The sequence below is a fragment of the Mixophyes fleayi genome, chromosome 12, assembly GCF_038048845.1.
Source record: "Mixophyes fleayi isolate aMixFle1 chromosome 12, aMixFle1.hap1, whole genome shotgun sequence".
NCBI classification, from domain to species: Eukaryota; Metazoa; Chordata; class Amphibia; order Anura; family Limnodynastidae; genus Mixophyes; species Mixophyes fleayi.
In genome coordinates, this window is record NC_134413.1 from 6858047 (window position 1) to 6873696 (window position 15650).

Below are 15650 nucleotides of genomic sequence, written 5' to 3' on the forward strand. Positions count from 1 at the left end.
ACAAGTTGCTTTACACATAGAATCTTATTTCTCTGCATTAGTCTATGTGAGCTGCCATCTTGCTTACTCCTCAGAGGTAAAAGGAAACATCGTAGATACGGAAGCAACACTGCCCCCGGTGGTCAGGGATATGCCCTTTTTTCATTCATCAAAGAGTTCTGCAGAACGCTTAATACAGTTTCTGTCTGTATAATGAATTATACGCAGTCTAATGACAATCCAGAAATATTGGCAGAAACACATAACTAATGTACATAGAAATTGTCTTTATATAGAGAGAGGAGGAACGAGAGAAGTTGCGCAACATGTCTACATTATGAAAGTTTTACCAACACAAGGAAACTTACATTTAGAACCAAGAATTTTTGAAAATTATATAAATCATGTAAACTACATTATATTTTTTTTTAGAAAGTTTTATAAAGGAATGTTATCATTCGCTAGTTAAATATTAATATATATATATATATATATATATATATATATATATATATATATATATATATATATATATATATATAATGAATTATCTAGTTGACCTAATTAATTCATATTATGTTGAGTCTTTAATTACAGCCAGTGCTAACAGTTTTGGATTATTTTTGCCTTTGTGGAAACCAGATAATTTTGCCTATTTTGTCTGTTAGGTACACTTAGATGATGATGATTCTAAATAATTAAAGGTCTCTGGACGTTTTTTTTAGTTTGCCATGTGAATTATACATCAGTCAGAAATGAGAAAGTCTATTTCCGCCGATTACATAATCTACTGAAAACTGCACTGAGCTTTTCAGAGAAATTAAGCACTTCATAATGTGGGGGTGATAAATATATTCAGGAACTATGGAAACTTCTGATCCTCCATTTTAAACGATTGTGCAGCCATTTTGTCTGCAAGACTTAAATTCAGCACATATCTGTGGGGTACAGCATGGATCGCCTTTCCTGCACACAGGAAGCCTCCAATACAGAATTTAAAAGCAACTCCTGGAGTCATGAGGAAGGGCACACACTATCGTCACCAACATTTATTTATATAGCGCCAGCATATTCCGTAGCGCTTTACAATTGGGAACAAACATTAATAAAACAATACTGGGTAATACAGACAGAGAGAGGTAAGAGGGCCCTGCTCGCAAGCTTACAATCTATGGGACAATGGGAGTCCGATACATGAGGGTAAGTGCTACATATTATATATATTAGTCAGAATGCAAAGGTAAAAAGTGCTTAGTGGGCTGTATGATCCAATCGCAACAGGGGGTCAGAGGTTTGTTGTCTTGTGTGAACTGTGTAGACGGTAGTAATAGGGTAACTTAGGGAGGGTAAGAGGGTGGTTGAAGAATATTATAAGCTTGCCTGAAGAGATGTGTTTTCAGAGAACACAGAGAAAAAGTCTTAGAGTGCAAGGGAGTTAATTCCATAATGTGGGTGCAGTCCGAAAAAAAAAGTCCTGTAACCGGGAATGGGAGGATGTGATGAGAGTGGAAGAGAGACGCAGATCTTGTGTAGAACGGAGGTGTCGAGTTGAGAGATATTTTGAAAGTGAGGAGATGTTGGTGCAGTTTTGCTTATGGTCTTGTATGATAGTAGAAGTATTAATCTCTACTAATGTAGAGACTGACAGAGCGGCTCAGCAGTGGAAGAATTGCATCAAGAATGAGTTACTGTAATGAGACCTTGGGGATGAGACCTTCAAAAAAGAAAAAGTGGAGATGTTGCCTATATCAACCAATCAGATTCTAGTTGTCATTTATTTAGTACATTCTACAAAATGACAGCTAGAATCTGATTGGTTGCTATAGGCAACATCTCTTTTTCAAACCCACAGTTTAGTAAGTATACCCCTTAGTTTGAATATTTATATATCCCAGTGTTTGGACACAATATACTGCTTTGCGTATGGGCAAACTGAACGATTATATTTAAGTAAACTTCTTTATCAAACTCTCAAATTGCAAATCGTTCAAATGTAAGGATCGTTTGAAAAATAATCTTTTGGTTAAACTACATAAAATCATGGAGCGTATACCTTCAAGATGCCCCACAACGCTGCAAGACTGACCGGCAATTAAGCTGCTTTAGGTCTAATTGGACACAAATGGCTGTGTGTACGAGGCCAAAAGACGGCCGATCCCAATCAATATCTGATCGGATCCCATGGATCCCACGTTGGTCGGGTCACATGGTGGGTGCAGACGGACGATGACCATACGTGAGCGCGTGCAGGGCCGGTGCTAGGGTCCACGGCGCCATAGGCATTTTTAAAAAAGCGGCGCCCCCCCCCCCCCCCCCCGCAAAAATCGCCGCCCTCCTCCCTCCTCACCCCGTCTCTCCTTAGCTTGTCTCACCACCGCCGCCTCTCTGCTCCGTCTCCTCCCCTCACTGACACTAGTGAGTGGAGGGGAGGAGACGGAGCAGAGAGGCGGCGGTGGTGACAAAATAGCCTCTCCCCCTCCCCCCCCCCCAAAGCATGACAAGACCTTTTCACCATGGACAGCTGTGGTACAAGTATGGCCGCTGTCCTCCTATCACTATCACCATCTCAGATTGGTATTAGCCATGGGTCAGACCAAGAAAAAAATATGCTTTATTTTTTCTTAATTTAACTTATGAAAAACAATTACATATAAGTAAATACTGGCAAGGAAGATTATCCATCGCTATGATATTGACATCTAGTGTGGCTCAGTGGTTAGCACTTCTGCCTCACAGCACTGGGCGAGTTCGATTCCCGACCATGGCCTTATCTGTGTGGAGTTTGTATGTTCTCCCCGTGCTTTGTGTGGGTTTCCCCCGGGTGCTCCGGTTTCCTCCCACACTCCAAAAACATACTAGTAAGTTAATTGGCTGCTATCAAATTGACCCTAATTTGTGTGTGTATGTTAAGGAATTTAGACTGTAAGCTTCAATGGGGCAGGGACTGATGTGAGCGAGTTCTCTGTACAGCGCTGCGGAATTAGTGGCGCTATATAAATAAATGGTGATGATGATAATATCTAATAAAGTAAAATAAAAATAAATAAAAACCTAAAAATTCAGAGAGAAATAGGTTTCTCTACAGAGCTGAATTTAACCAGTTATATCTAACTGAAGATTGACTGAAAAATAAAATGCAAATCAAACCAACATATGTTTTCAACGTTAATATATAGTGCGGTTTGAGGGTACTCTAGGAAGCAGTTGCATTTATAGGAAGAGACATTTTGCACTACATCCCTTACAGCACTATGCTGTGAAATATTATGTTCCCAATCATCGCTGCACACAGGACATTCCCCTCCTCTGACCTGTGCCCAGAGATTCATTTCATCCATGACGTCGAGCTTGGCACGAACAACTTGAATACTTTCATTGTGGTCAAGTGGATGAGCCCTCAATGGGCCGATGTCTGCGGACTCCGGTTATATTAACACCCCGGTTTATTGCGCTCCGAGAGATCTGACAACAGTCCCTGTGTTTCTTTAGAAATCTCAATGACTGTCTCTGAAGGACGAGTTTATTTATCACCGTGGAAATCACAGGCTTTGTGCCCTCTCTGGTGGGCGCCGGTGTTTCTCTGTTTGGCCCTTGGCACAGTGACTCACTGCTGTGTGATGTGACATTATTAATGTGTGCGGGCAAGTCCCCTCAGGCCGCTGTGAGTCACCGCGGCTCGGCAGATATTTCTGGCTCCACATCGCTTAAGGACGTTGGAAAATCAACTTGAATTAGGCTATAAATGAGTTACTACTGAAGGATAGACACAGCTCAGAGAACGCATGTGCCTCCAGATATTTATTTCTGGTCCGTAACTATTTATGGGGGAATAAATAAACAAAAAAAACTCATTAACTGCAGGTTTCGCGGAAGCATCACAGCTAGAGGTTGTCAGATTTTATTGTTTGCGTCTTATTTTATTTGCGAGAGAAAATAAATTGAAAAGAAAAATGAAAAGTTTAGGAATGAAGGCGTCTTACGAAATACAGAAACATCCCTCGCGTTCTGTGAAGCGTACAGAATTGATGATGCTCAAGTGCAATGGCCATCATACGTGGGACCAACTCGTTTCAACTCGTTAGTAGTTTTCCTGTCACCATTTCAGAAATTTTTTTTATATGGGAGTTCTATTATTTTGAAATATTCATTGATTCATCTTAAAGCTGCAGGCACAGATAGCCGCGGTCTTTGTTTTAAAATGGCGGTGGAGGGTGGTGTGACTGGAAGGACCAATAAGGAGCTACCATCTTAGTGACTGCAGCTTTTTATTGGTCCGCACGATGACTCCACCCCCGGACCTATAAGGCATCACACAGCACTGGTTTTCGGCCATGATTGCGTGGTACAGTCACAGAGAGCTCTGGTGAGGCCAACCTTAAAAATAAGTATTTTTTTGTAACAATAACAGACAAAAAGTCTATAAAAAAATGTTAAGTCTTAAAAGGACTTAAAAGAACAACAAAGTAAAAAAATAAATAAAACCTCATACTGAAAAACAGCACATTGTGCCGAGTAAAGCTGGGTACACACTACAGAATTTTCCGACCAATGTTATCTACAACAATTGTACCTGGGACTGAAGTTCCAATCAGTCGGTCGATTCTTGTGTACACACTATACACATTTTACACGATTTAAGCGATACATGGCCCCCCGGCAGCAGTATGATGAATAAATTTAAATAAAGCACATTATTCCCATTTGGTTGACGCTTTGACACCGTACCACGTGGGAGACGTAGAGACAACATCATAAATTTAAATATACACGCCCAGAAACATGTCGCTGTTTGAGGAACTATCGACAGTTGGTCGTGGTTTTGTTCGCGCTGCAGGATTGTAACAACAGTGGAACGAGATCTATAATTCTGCTGAACAATCAAATGAAACGATGATTGGTACATTGGAACGACTATCGTTCATCGTTTAAGTGTACACACTATACGATATTGGCCCAAATGGGGCAGCACTTCTGCTTCACAGCACTGGGGGTCACGAGTTCAATTCCCGACCATGGCCTTATCGGTGTGACGTTTGTTTGTTCTCCTCGTGTTTGCGTGGGTTTCCTCCTGGTGCTCCGGTTTCCTCCCACGCACCAAAAACTTACTGGTAGGTTAATTGGCGTGTGTGTGTGTGTGTGTGTGTGTGTGTGTGTGTTTAGACTAAGCTCCAATGGGGCAGGGACTGATGTGAATGAGTTCTCTGTACAGCGCTGCGGAATTAGTGGCGCTATATAAATAAATGGTGATGATGATGGTCGTTTATTACTCGATTGACCCAATATTCAGCTGGAAACACTGTAGCGTGTACCCAGCCTAATTTTCTCCTGCAAATCCTGGAACAGATTTGAATTTCGATCGAATCTCAGTGAATCAACCACCCAATGTAGGTTTGTACAATCAGCTTTGGACCCCAATTCAAACTTCCTGTTCATAGGCTGCGGCTCATGTTCTCAGTTTGTGCTCATGGTTCTCCAATTGCCTTCGAATGTATGTTTGAAGTACAACATGCACATTAAAATTAGCATATATTTTATTTCTTTTTTAAAACACAATCAAAATTATATTTTTAATATAAAAGAATTTTAACATTTTTTGGACGAATTTTAGAACAGATACGTCAAAACTAGCTAGAGAATTGAACTGCGACAGGTTTGAGCATCTCTAATCCCGGTTTGTCTCCATGGCAATAAAGCTGCTGTAGAGATGGCCAATCAGCAACTGCCGTCCCTCCCAGGTATCATAGCAAAAGTCAGCAGCACAATCCAGGGGCAGGGCTACGGGCTCAAGATGGAGTCACACAGAGGAGCAGCGACAGTCTGATGAATTTAACTCCCTTATGAAATCACTATAATTCAAAGGGGACGATAGGTCAGAGGGTACCTCCAAATGTGTTGTTTTAGTAATACTTGTGTAACAGCTTTTATATAAAAGTTCCTAAAATAGATATTTTATTAAGCAAATAAATTGCACCACTGACTACTGTCCCTTTTAAAAGCTTGCCCTGTGCTATATGTCCTGGTATTATACTCCAGAGACAGGTGCTTATTCTTCCATCCTGCTTCTTGTGCAACGTTGGGTGCCCATATTAGGAAACGTACATTCTTGTTCTACCACTAATCCGTGTGTCTCCTTCCTCCACAGAGATACAAGTTCTGGCTTGAGCCCTGAAATGTATTCTGCTCAGGAAGATCTCGTACATTAGCCGGAGTACGTGCCATTTGCAGCCTTGTTGACGGCGCATTGATTGTGTAAACAGCAGGTGTGAGGACCGACAGTCTGTATATTATCCCTTGGACAATATAACTGGACACCGAATAATTGCAAGATTACAAAAACCGCAGCATCGCCCCATGGACAGGTAAGGGCGTGCGGCTGAACTCACACTTGGCTTGTCGATGTTACACAATGCTCCGTGAGAAGGCAGAGTTTCAGCAACGTAAAACTATCTTGCCTTATCTGTGAAGTGATAACCGAACTGCCACAGAGAAAATAATATTCTGCCACAAGTTCACGCGCGTTTCTTGCACACTTATCATGGACTAAAATCTGCATTCCACAGATCTAAAGCAGCTACAGGTAAGCATACCTCTATAATACTGTCACTATTATTTCACAATATATCGTATGTATATATGTATCTCTTATTTATACATTGCCACTAGTACACGCAGCGCTTTACAAGTTACAAGGAAATGTGCGACAGTATGAAGAGGTGATATGAGTTTCTTTGACCAAGGATCTTACAGTTTAAATAGTATTTAGGAACCATAGGAGAAGGTGATTGGATAAAATAACCCCAGCCTTCTGTAATATAATACATCTGTCAGGAGTAAGTTAGAGTACACGGATGCAGCACACACGCAATAGTCAGTCACACTTACTAAAATTACATCTTGCTTGGCTGTGAATTTGAAATAGAAAAGCTGGTGACAATCTGGTTTTAAAACAGAACCAGAGGGAAATAGCACTGGAGTAAATACATTAATATTAATCTTTGTCATCACAGACAAGGGATTTTTAGGTATGGTGTTAGTGCCTATGTGGATGCAGCTGAAAGAGATGTAATCGTTACACTGAAAATGTCCAATAATTGAGTTTGTAATCAGAGGATCTTAAGGTTTGCCTTTCAGAATTAGCAGCTAATATAGATCAATATACAGACCAGAGACTTTCACTATCATCTACGGGATAATATCAACATGACCTCTATGAAATCTAGATTTATTAAAACATAGTAAAGGCATTTGTATGATATCAGGTTTGTTTCATGCCGGGAGTATGGGGATAGACTGAGGACAGCTTACACCCTGAAGATGGATAAGCAGCGGGAAAGGGGAGGGTTGGATACACTCTCTAGGAGAGTATATCTGGCAAACCATCAAACATAGGATGGGAGTTGTATTATCAAAATGCCCAATAATCCTGAAGAGCTATTAGTGACAAGCAAATATAAATGATATTTTTGGACCACAAGACTAACTTTTTCCTACCAAATAACACTTTTTATGTCACCATAAAATGATCAAGTGAATTAGCATTTTGGAGTCGGTCATGATGCCAAATCTATATCTCAAACAACTTCAGTTTTCCAAGTTCTTTCAACTTTCCATTTATTCCAAAGTTTGGCCATAATGGATATTCTTATATCTAAATATCTCAAGATATTTGAGGGAGGGAAAAAGCTGCAATTGTGGAGGTAGTTTTTTCCCCTATGCAGAGCAGACTTCCTGCCTATTGGTATGAAATAGTGGAAACAGAGAACAGCAGTTTGCATTCAGCCGCATAACAGACAAATGCAATTCTATCAACACATACAGAGATTATATACAAGGGCAAACATAGGATGTGTAGAGGGGGGTTTCCGCACCATGCCGCCAGTGGGCGTGACCAGCATGCATGGGGGCGTAGTTATAATTTTAAACAGTGCTTGGCTGCTCTCCAACTCTTCCTATCCCCATAATATACATGGGCAATGCTGCGTGCACTACTGTTAGGTGCAGCTCTACCTTTTCAAGCAGAGCCGTGGGAAGCGGGAGCAGGGTCCAGCCACCTCAATAATACAGTGTTCCAGCCTTTGGAGGGGGTTTCCAGGCACTAGGAACCCCCCCCCCCCCCCTCCTCCCTCAGTTTGCCTATGATATATATATATATATATATATATATATATATATATATATAATTTTTTTATTTATTACATCCAATGACTCCAATGAACATGAAGTCCTCAGCTACAAAAAGGCCTCTTTCGGGCATCAAACACTTGCACATAAAAGTCACTGTACAGCACTGCGAAAAGCGTTGGCACTTTATAAATAAAATATAAAAAAAATGACCTGACTTTTGCAATGGGTTAAACTTGTTGAATGGATCCCATTTAAATGCAGCATAGAAACACATCAGACTATGAACTATTTTTAGACCCAGGATTAACATTCACAGGAAGACACAAGAACTCTTTTGATAAATCTTTCTCCAGAATGATTTTGGAGGTTGACAATGGCATCAGAGACGCTGGAAACCATTGGGGGCTGTGAGAGCGACAGGCCACCTCTCGGGGAAAGAAGATTGCCAAATTCCTAGAAGGGGAATCACACTGACTTACAGCAAGGGACCCGGTTTAAAATTAGCAATTAAATACCCCATTAGTTACTTGTGACAGACGTATTGGAAGTCATTTCCAGGTTCATTATTCGTGGAGTTCATGGGTGCAGTATTTCTGGGAGCACATGTACAACGTACACACACCATTATGTGATAGACAATACAGAATCTAATTCTTGTCATACTTCCTATCTGTGGCACATGTATCCGATACCAGAATCTGTAAATATATTAGTATTAGTCCACAAACAACAAAATGACCATGGGAGAATCTCTCTCTCTCTCTGGGCACATTTAGCTGCAGTAACTATCTAAATAATACAAAAGCTACTTATATTAAAAGGGAAATTATTTTGAAATATTCACCATTCTGAAATAAAATCTATTTTGTAGCATCCAATGTCATTATCTGCTCACAAGTTTTTAGTAACTTAAGCTGGGTACACACTACACAATTTTCCACCAACTTTTTATGCCGAGCGATTTTACATGCGATCGATGTTCCGATCGCTCAGTCCATGGACTGCATACACACTAGCCTTGTTTAGGACGATAAAGGGAAGAGCGGACGTCCCTTTAGCGACTTTTTACAGCCATGTTGTCGCGAGCAATGACTGTAATTTCGTACTCACTGTTGTGGATCGGTCGGAAGTTTATACACACTACACAGCGGAAACGAGATTGGAACGAAAATTTTAAACGGTACGACCAACCAAATTAAGCGACAATCGTCCATTTGGTCAGACTTTCGACCATCGTGTCACTACACACACACTGACCCGACTTTTGAACGAGTGGTCATATGTTGGCTGATTTAGCCGATTATTGGATGAAAACTGTGTAGTGTGTACTTAGCTTAAGGGCCTGATTTAATTGAGGGGCGAACAGCCACCCGTTTTACTGCCGATAGATACTACAGATATTCCCCCTTCAAAAATTTGCAGGACCACCTTGTGGACAGTACAATGCTTCTGCCCCAAGCACATTAAAGTTTTACTAAAGTTATATCTGGAAAAAAAAAAAAAAAAAAGAGGAAACTAACATGTTAAACTGAGATTTTAAACAGATAAACAGATCGCCTGCACACAGTGGAAGCAGCCATCTTGTGGGAGGAGCCTACTTTCATGGGCACGCTGGCTATCAAAATATTAGGAATAATTCAATATAGTTGTCACGATCAGCTTCACGTATTGCTCCTGAAAGCAGTTAACTGCTTTGATGTTTTTCTCTGTCGCCGTTTGGCAATTTTCATGCACTGCAGAAATTTCCGGAACCAGAAATGAAAAGTGATAATGTTATTATAACTCCAGATTTGTGCTCAGAAATGAAGCAAATGACCGGTTATTTAGAACAAATAAGTAATTAAATTGTGCATTGAGTTCATGGTCTAATAAGGCATTAATTATTATTAAAATAATAGTTGGTTCTCTTGAATTCACGATTGCTAGAATCTGATTGGTTGCTATGGGCAAAACCTCCACTTTTCCTTTTTAAGAAACATTAGTAATTCTACCCCTGAGTGTGGGTGCAGATGAAGGTTCTGGTTTCTCTTTGCATGTCCCTTTACATGTATATTTATGAACAATGACATTGAAACCACCTTTGGTGAAGCACGTCCCACAGGCCGTTCTCTCACCTGTTTCAAATAAAATTCATGTTGCAGCGTAATCTGTAGCCCACTACTCCGTGTTTGTTTTTCAGTGTTTAGCTTGTTATTGCAACAGTTATGATGTGACAAAAAAAAAAAGCAATTCTAGTTTGTCTCCATAGCAATTAACACAATTGGTGTCAATTAGGAGATGGAGAAAATGCTGAGGCACAGGTTAGTTTTGTGCAAAGGTGCCTGTTATGCACTACATTGTACATTAGAGCTACAGGTGGACAACATGGCGGCATCTGTGCGCTTTCTGTAAGAATGGGAGCAAAAATGTGTGGATGACACCACAAAACGGCAAATGTAGACAAAGCAAAAATGAGATTTAAACTTGCCGAGTGACATTATTGAAAGAGATAAAGACATGTCAGGATTACTCGCTGGAAAAATGTCCACAAGATAGTCTAATGAACATTGAAGTGTTGACTGAGCTCAATATTTATATGGGAGTTTACATATTTTAGCATATGCATATTGTGCATTACGATATGTGGAAATTGCCTCCAGAAGGTTTGGTGGCAGCATGTTTGAGGCGTTGAAGATATCTGGTTTTGTCCAGCCCTGTCCTGGACCATCAAGATTTGGTGATCTCCTCTCACTCTGCCTCAGTTCTCCCACATCATAAGGTACTACAAATAAGCCTGGCACTTTATAAAATTAATATAAAATTAGAAAGCTAGGGTTGTCTGTTATTTACTTTGTACAGTACAATATATATGTGCACTTTAAGCCTTACTTTTACTTAAAGTGTAATATATATATTTTATAGCTTTTGTCCAGTCGTTCATTTTTTGCTGCCCGCTATATAGATACAATTGTATACAATACAGACCTAGGGGTATATTTACTAAACTCTGGGATTGAAAAAGTGGAGATGTTGCTTATAGCAACCAGATTCTAGTTCTCATTTGTTTAGTGCATTCTACAAAATGACAGCTAGAATCTGATTGGTTGCTATAGGCAACATCTCCACTTTTTCAAACCCCCTGTTTTGTAAATATATCCCCTAAGCTTATCTGTTGTTCTATCCAAGAGAAATGGAAAAATTCTGGTCAATAGAATTTTCTGACAGCGAAGCCGCCCTTTAATTCTTGTGGTACACCCCATTTAAAAGTAAGAAATTATACAATCTGGAAGGAGAACCTTTAAGAAAACCCTCAGCGCAGCGGCTTATACTTTGAAACGTTAATGAAACGTTATTCCTCAATATTAATTTAACTTTGTGCAAATAAACCAATGCAATGGATATTTCCGTAATCCGCATTAGAGTAAAATTGGCCATGTGTAGATTCGTCAGCAGTCTTAGCCATTTATTATAATTGAAAATGAATCAACGGCCTTGAGAAAAAAAAAAAGAAACTAAAGCAAGCCATAAAATCATGGTCTGTAAATAAATACATTTGCAGGGAAATAATTGATGAAAGTTAAGTTGGCTTTCACAGCTGAACTGTTTTCCATATTCAAGTTAATTAAAGATGCACAGATTTGTGATATAGACCCCTTAACAATGACTCCGCTCTGCTCATAAATTGAATTAAAATAGAAAAAAAAAATATATTTAATTGTTAGGACTGTTGAAAGTGTTTCTACTTTTTTTGTGAGTGGATCTCAAAACCCCAATCTCTCCCCTAGAAGCCACCAGTCAGATGAAGGAACAGATTCTCCCATATAAGTAGTTTTATTTCCAAACAGCCCAAAGGTACAATATTTGGGTGCTCCGTCTCCGGCACTGGAGACCACACCATAGATAACACAGAATTTCAAATTGCAAATCAGAACAATGAAATAATGGACAGGTTTGCATACAGTTGTGGGCACTACAAATGCATGTGGTTATTGGCAGCCTGGGGCTGGCACAGCGCCTTTATCCACCGACTGCTTGGGGCCACAGACTGGTAATCCTACGGTGCAAAACGCAGGATTTGTAGAGGGGGGGTCTCCATACCACGCCGCCAGTGGGAGTGACCAGCATGCATGGGGGCGTAGCTATAATTTTAGACAGTGCTTCTCTGCTCTCCAACTCTTCCTATCCGTATAATATACATGGGCAATGCTGCCTGCACTACTGTTAGGTGCACGCAGCTCTCCCTTTTTAAGCAGAGCCGTGTGAAGCGGGGGCAGGGTCCAGCCACCTCAATTATACAGTGCCCCAGGCTTGGAGGGGGGTTTCCAAGCACTAGAACCCCCCCCCCCTCGGTTTGCCTATGCCAGCAGCAGGAAACTTGACCTGTACCTACAATTGCCAACTGCCTGGAAACTAGCATGGTGCCTGTGGCTACCAACTGTCTGGAGCCAGAATCTGGCACTGTACCTGTAATTACTGCCGAGATCTGTGATTGCCAGCGGCCCAGAGACGGGGGCTTGCACGTGCCGGTGTCGGAGTTAGCATGGTGGCTGTATTCATGACACGTACCACCTCCAACTGCTACAATGGTCATTCCATTACCCTACGTATCAAGTGTTCCCCATACCTCTTAGATTGCAAACTAATTTGAGCAGGTTCTTATTTACCTTCTAAATCATGGCATGTGTTTGTACCATTATCCCCCCAATAAGTACTATGTTGGTGCTTCTGAATAAATGGTAATAAAATCTTTTCCATATAGAAACAATTTAGGTTTTAGCTCTATTGCTGACTGTAGCCCAGAGCCTGGCATATGTCAGGAGCCAGAAAACTAGTCCCACGTGGGAGGATCCTTCTGCTTTGATAGGATTGGATTTCACGTAGATAACCAAATAGGATAAATCTGTGGATTTGGCTCTTGGGCCATGTCACAGAGTCACATTGGACCCTATCAGTATGGACTCAAATGACTGCATTCACCAGTCAACATCAGTCACCTGCCGAGCGGAAATGATCAGATTCATTTTAATTGGGTCATTCTAGGCCATCAAACTCGTTTATGAGCAAACAAGGTGATACAGGAGCAATTTACTGATCATGCAGAACGTGTTGCCAGCATATCTTTCTCAGATCATTTCTAAGCATCTTTTTCATTATTTAATGACAATACACTTATTTAACTTTCCCAAAAAAATGCATGTGCTTCGTTTCTTTGCAGCTTTTCTGTTATTACTTCCTGCGTTACATCTATACTTTTATGTGATTAGCTGCATTTAGAATTTGTTTTCCCCTAAAAACAAAAGGATGTAGCATTTTTCTGGGGAATGCAAGAGACAAAATAAATAAAAATTATGCTTTTTGGGCTGTTGGGATCGGGGCTCATATACGAAAGTGTTTCTGATCAGCCCGTATTCCGCTCTGTTCCCCCCCCCCCCCCCTTCTCTTGTCTATGACTCATGCAAGCAGCCTAATTAAACCAGAGTTTGGGATTTTGCACCTCTGCAAAGTGTTTGTAGTGACTTTTGAAGTGTAAAGTCGATGGGTTCAGAGCAGGAGTCACGTTGCAGCATTTAGCTGTGATTGCATAGATAGCGTGTAATCAACAAGTAAAATGTAACAACTAAAAGAGACTTTAAAACTAATTTTGAGGGATGTCTGCAAGAGTGGGTTTTATTCGGCCTTATTCGTGCAATTTTACTACTTCAAAACATGCAGACGCAGACTTCTGTGTGCAGATTTTGCTGTATCTTACACTTATGACTCTTTATGACTGGAGCGGTTGATTTGGGTAGGGGAGGGGCCATTCCATCACAGGCCAAGTACATCAAGGGCCTGTTCACGTAGCGGTGACTCAGGTAGACCTGGCGCAGACACAGATCCACCTTCCAGTAACTGTATCTTACGGGTGCTGGAAGGTTGGTGCAACAAGACGTCATGATAATGAGAACGATCAGCAGCATAATCTGGACCCCTCCAATTTGTTTCCTGCAGAATGACCCCCACTAGCCAATACCTGGCAAAAATAAATAAATCTCTGCAATTTAACAAAACAATAAATTAACTGACCACTGCACCTTGCCAGTCATTACAGTTGTATGTGAGCCGCTCTGACAGATTTAGGCTTTATTTACACTACCAAAAGAAAAATAAATAAATAGTAATTTATTTATAATATTTTTTTTTTTTTTTTTTAGATATTGCATTTATAAAAATGCTCTATTCCAACAATAAATAATTGTTGCAAGGATTTTGATCCATTATCACCATACTGATGATCCTTAACCCTTCCCCTATACTGGGCGATAAAGAGCCCTCTCACCATGAGAGGTTTAATGGACCAGTAAAATTCTTTAAATTCATTCATACGTTGTCTGTGCGTAAACGTTTTTCAATTTGGTTTGTTTACCAATTGTCATTTATTATTCCCTGACTCACTTTCTGAAACAAGTGTTGAAGTTTTTTTTAACGTCACAGCTGCGCAAAAAGAAATAATCACAATAATTGACACTATATACAGAGAACTGCACTTCATTTCATACTTGTCTCGCCATCTTCAGGTATATCATATTAAGACAATTTAAAACGACATTGAATTAGGTTATATTTTTCATCTAACACTTTGTAAATGTACCTGAATATGTCTAAAGGGGCTGGTTATATTGTTCCCCATCGTCATTATATTTTCTTTTCATTTACAAAGTGCCAACGCATTTCACAGCGTTGTGCATTGAGTGATAAAACAAAGAGACAATGACCTTTATTAATTACCAAACGCATTTTATACACAATGTATTTCAAATCCTCACAGCAAAGAGAAGAATTGAAATATTGTTCATGTTTATTAAGAAAAAACTTCAACAGGAAAAGCAGTCAGGAAAAACCGTTGTTCCTGTAAAGGCCCCTCTCCTATCTCTCCTATGGTCAGTATTGCAAAGTGGCCACTTTTGTGATAGTGACCGGAGTAGAGAACAGTAAGATGTGGTGAGGGATCCGAAGGTCCCTCTACCACAATGCTCTCCCCCATAGGAGAAGACCTAAAAACATGCACATATGGTAATGTACGCCAGTGTCCGCTGTATGTGCAGGGCAGTACGGTGGCTTAGTGGTTAGCACTTCTGCCTCACAGCACTAGGGTTATGAGTTCAATTCCCATCCATAGCGTGGGTTTCCTCCGGGTGCTCTGGTTTTCTCCCACACTCCAAAAACATGCTGGTAGGTGAATTGGCTGCTGTCAAATTAACCCCAGTCTCTCTGTCTGTATGTTAGGGAATTTAGACAGTAAGCACCATTGGGGCAGGGACTGATGTGAATTAGTTCTCTGTACAGCGCTGCGGAATCAGTGGCGCTATATAAATAGCGATGATGATGATGTATGTGTGTGCCGGAGCTGGCGTACATTACCGTATGCGCAAAATTCAGATACCCACCACCCCCCCTCCCCCACCCAGCCGTGTAGAGCTTCCCAAAAATGTGTCACGATACCATAATGTGTGCAGGTTTGCAAAGTTGAAAGTGTTGGACCCCCCAGGCTGATAGCAGTTTGACCCTGGCGATAATTACCCCTAACACAC

The 15650-nt window shown here is 40.6% G+C and overlaps 1 protein-coding gene across 4 annotated transcripts in view; it reads left to right on the top strand.

Annotated features, from left to right (window-relative positions):
* Positions 1–6141: 6141 nt before the first annotated feature.
* FRMD6 (FERM domain containing 6) overlaps positions 6142–15650 on the top strand; it is a 118894-nt gene continuing 109385 nt past the window's right edge. For all 4 annotated transcript variants that reach the window (XM_075192840.1, XM_075192838.1, XM_075192839.1 and 1 more), the window contains exon 1: positions 6142–6556. The gene's annotated coding sequence lies outside the window, so the exon portion shown is untranslated. The remainder of the gene's footprint in view (positions 6557–15650) is intronic.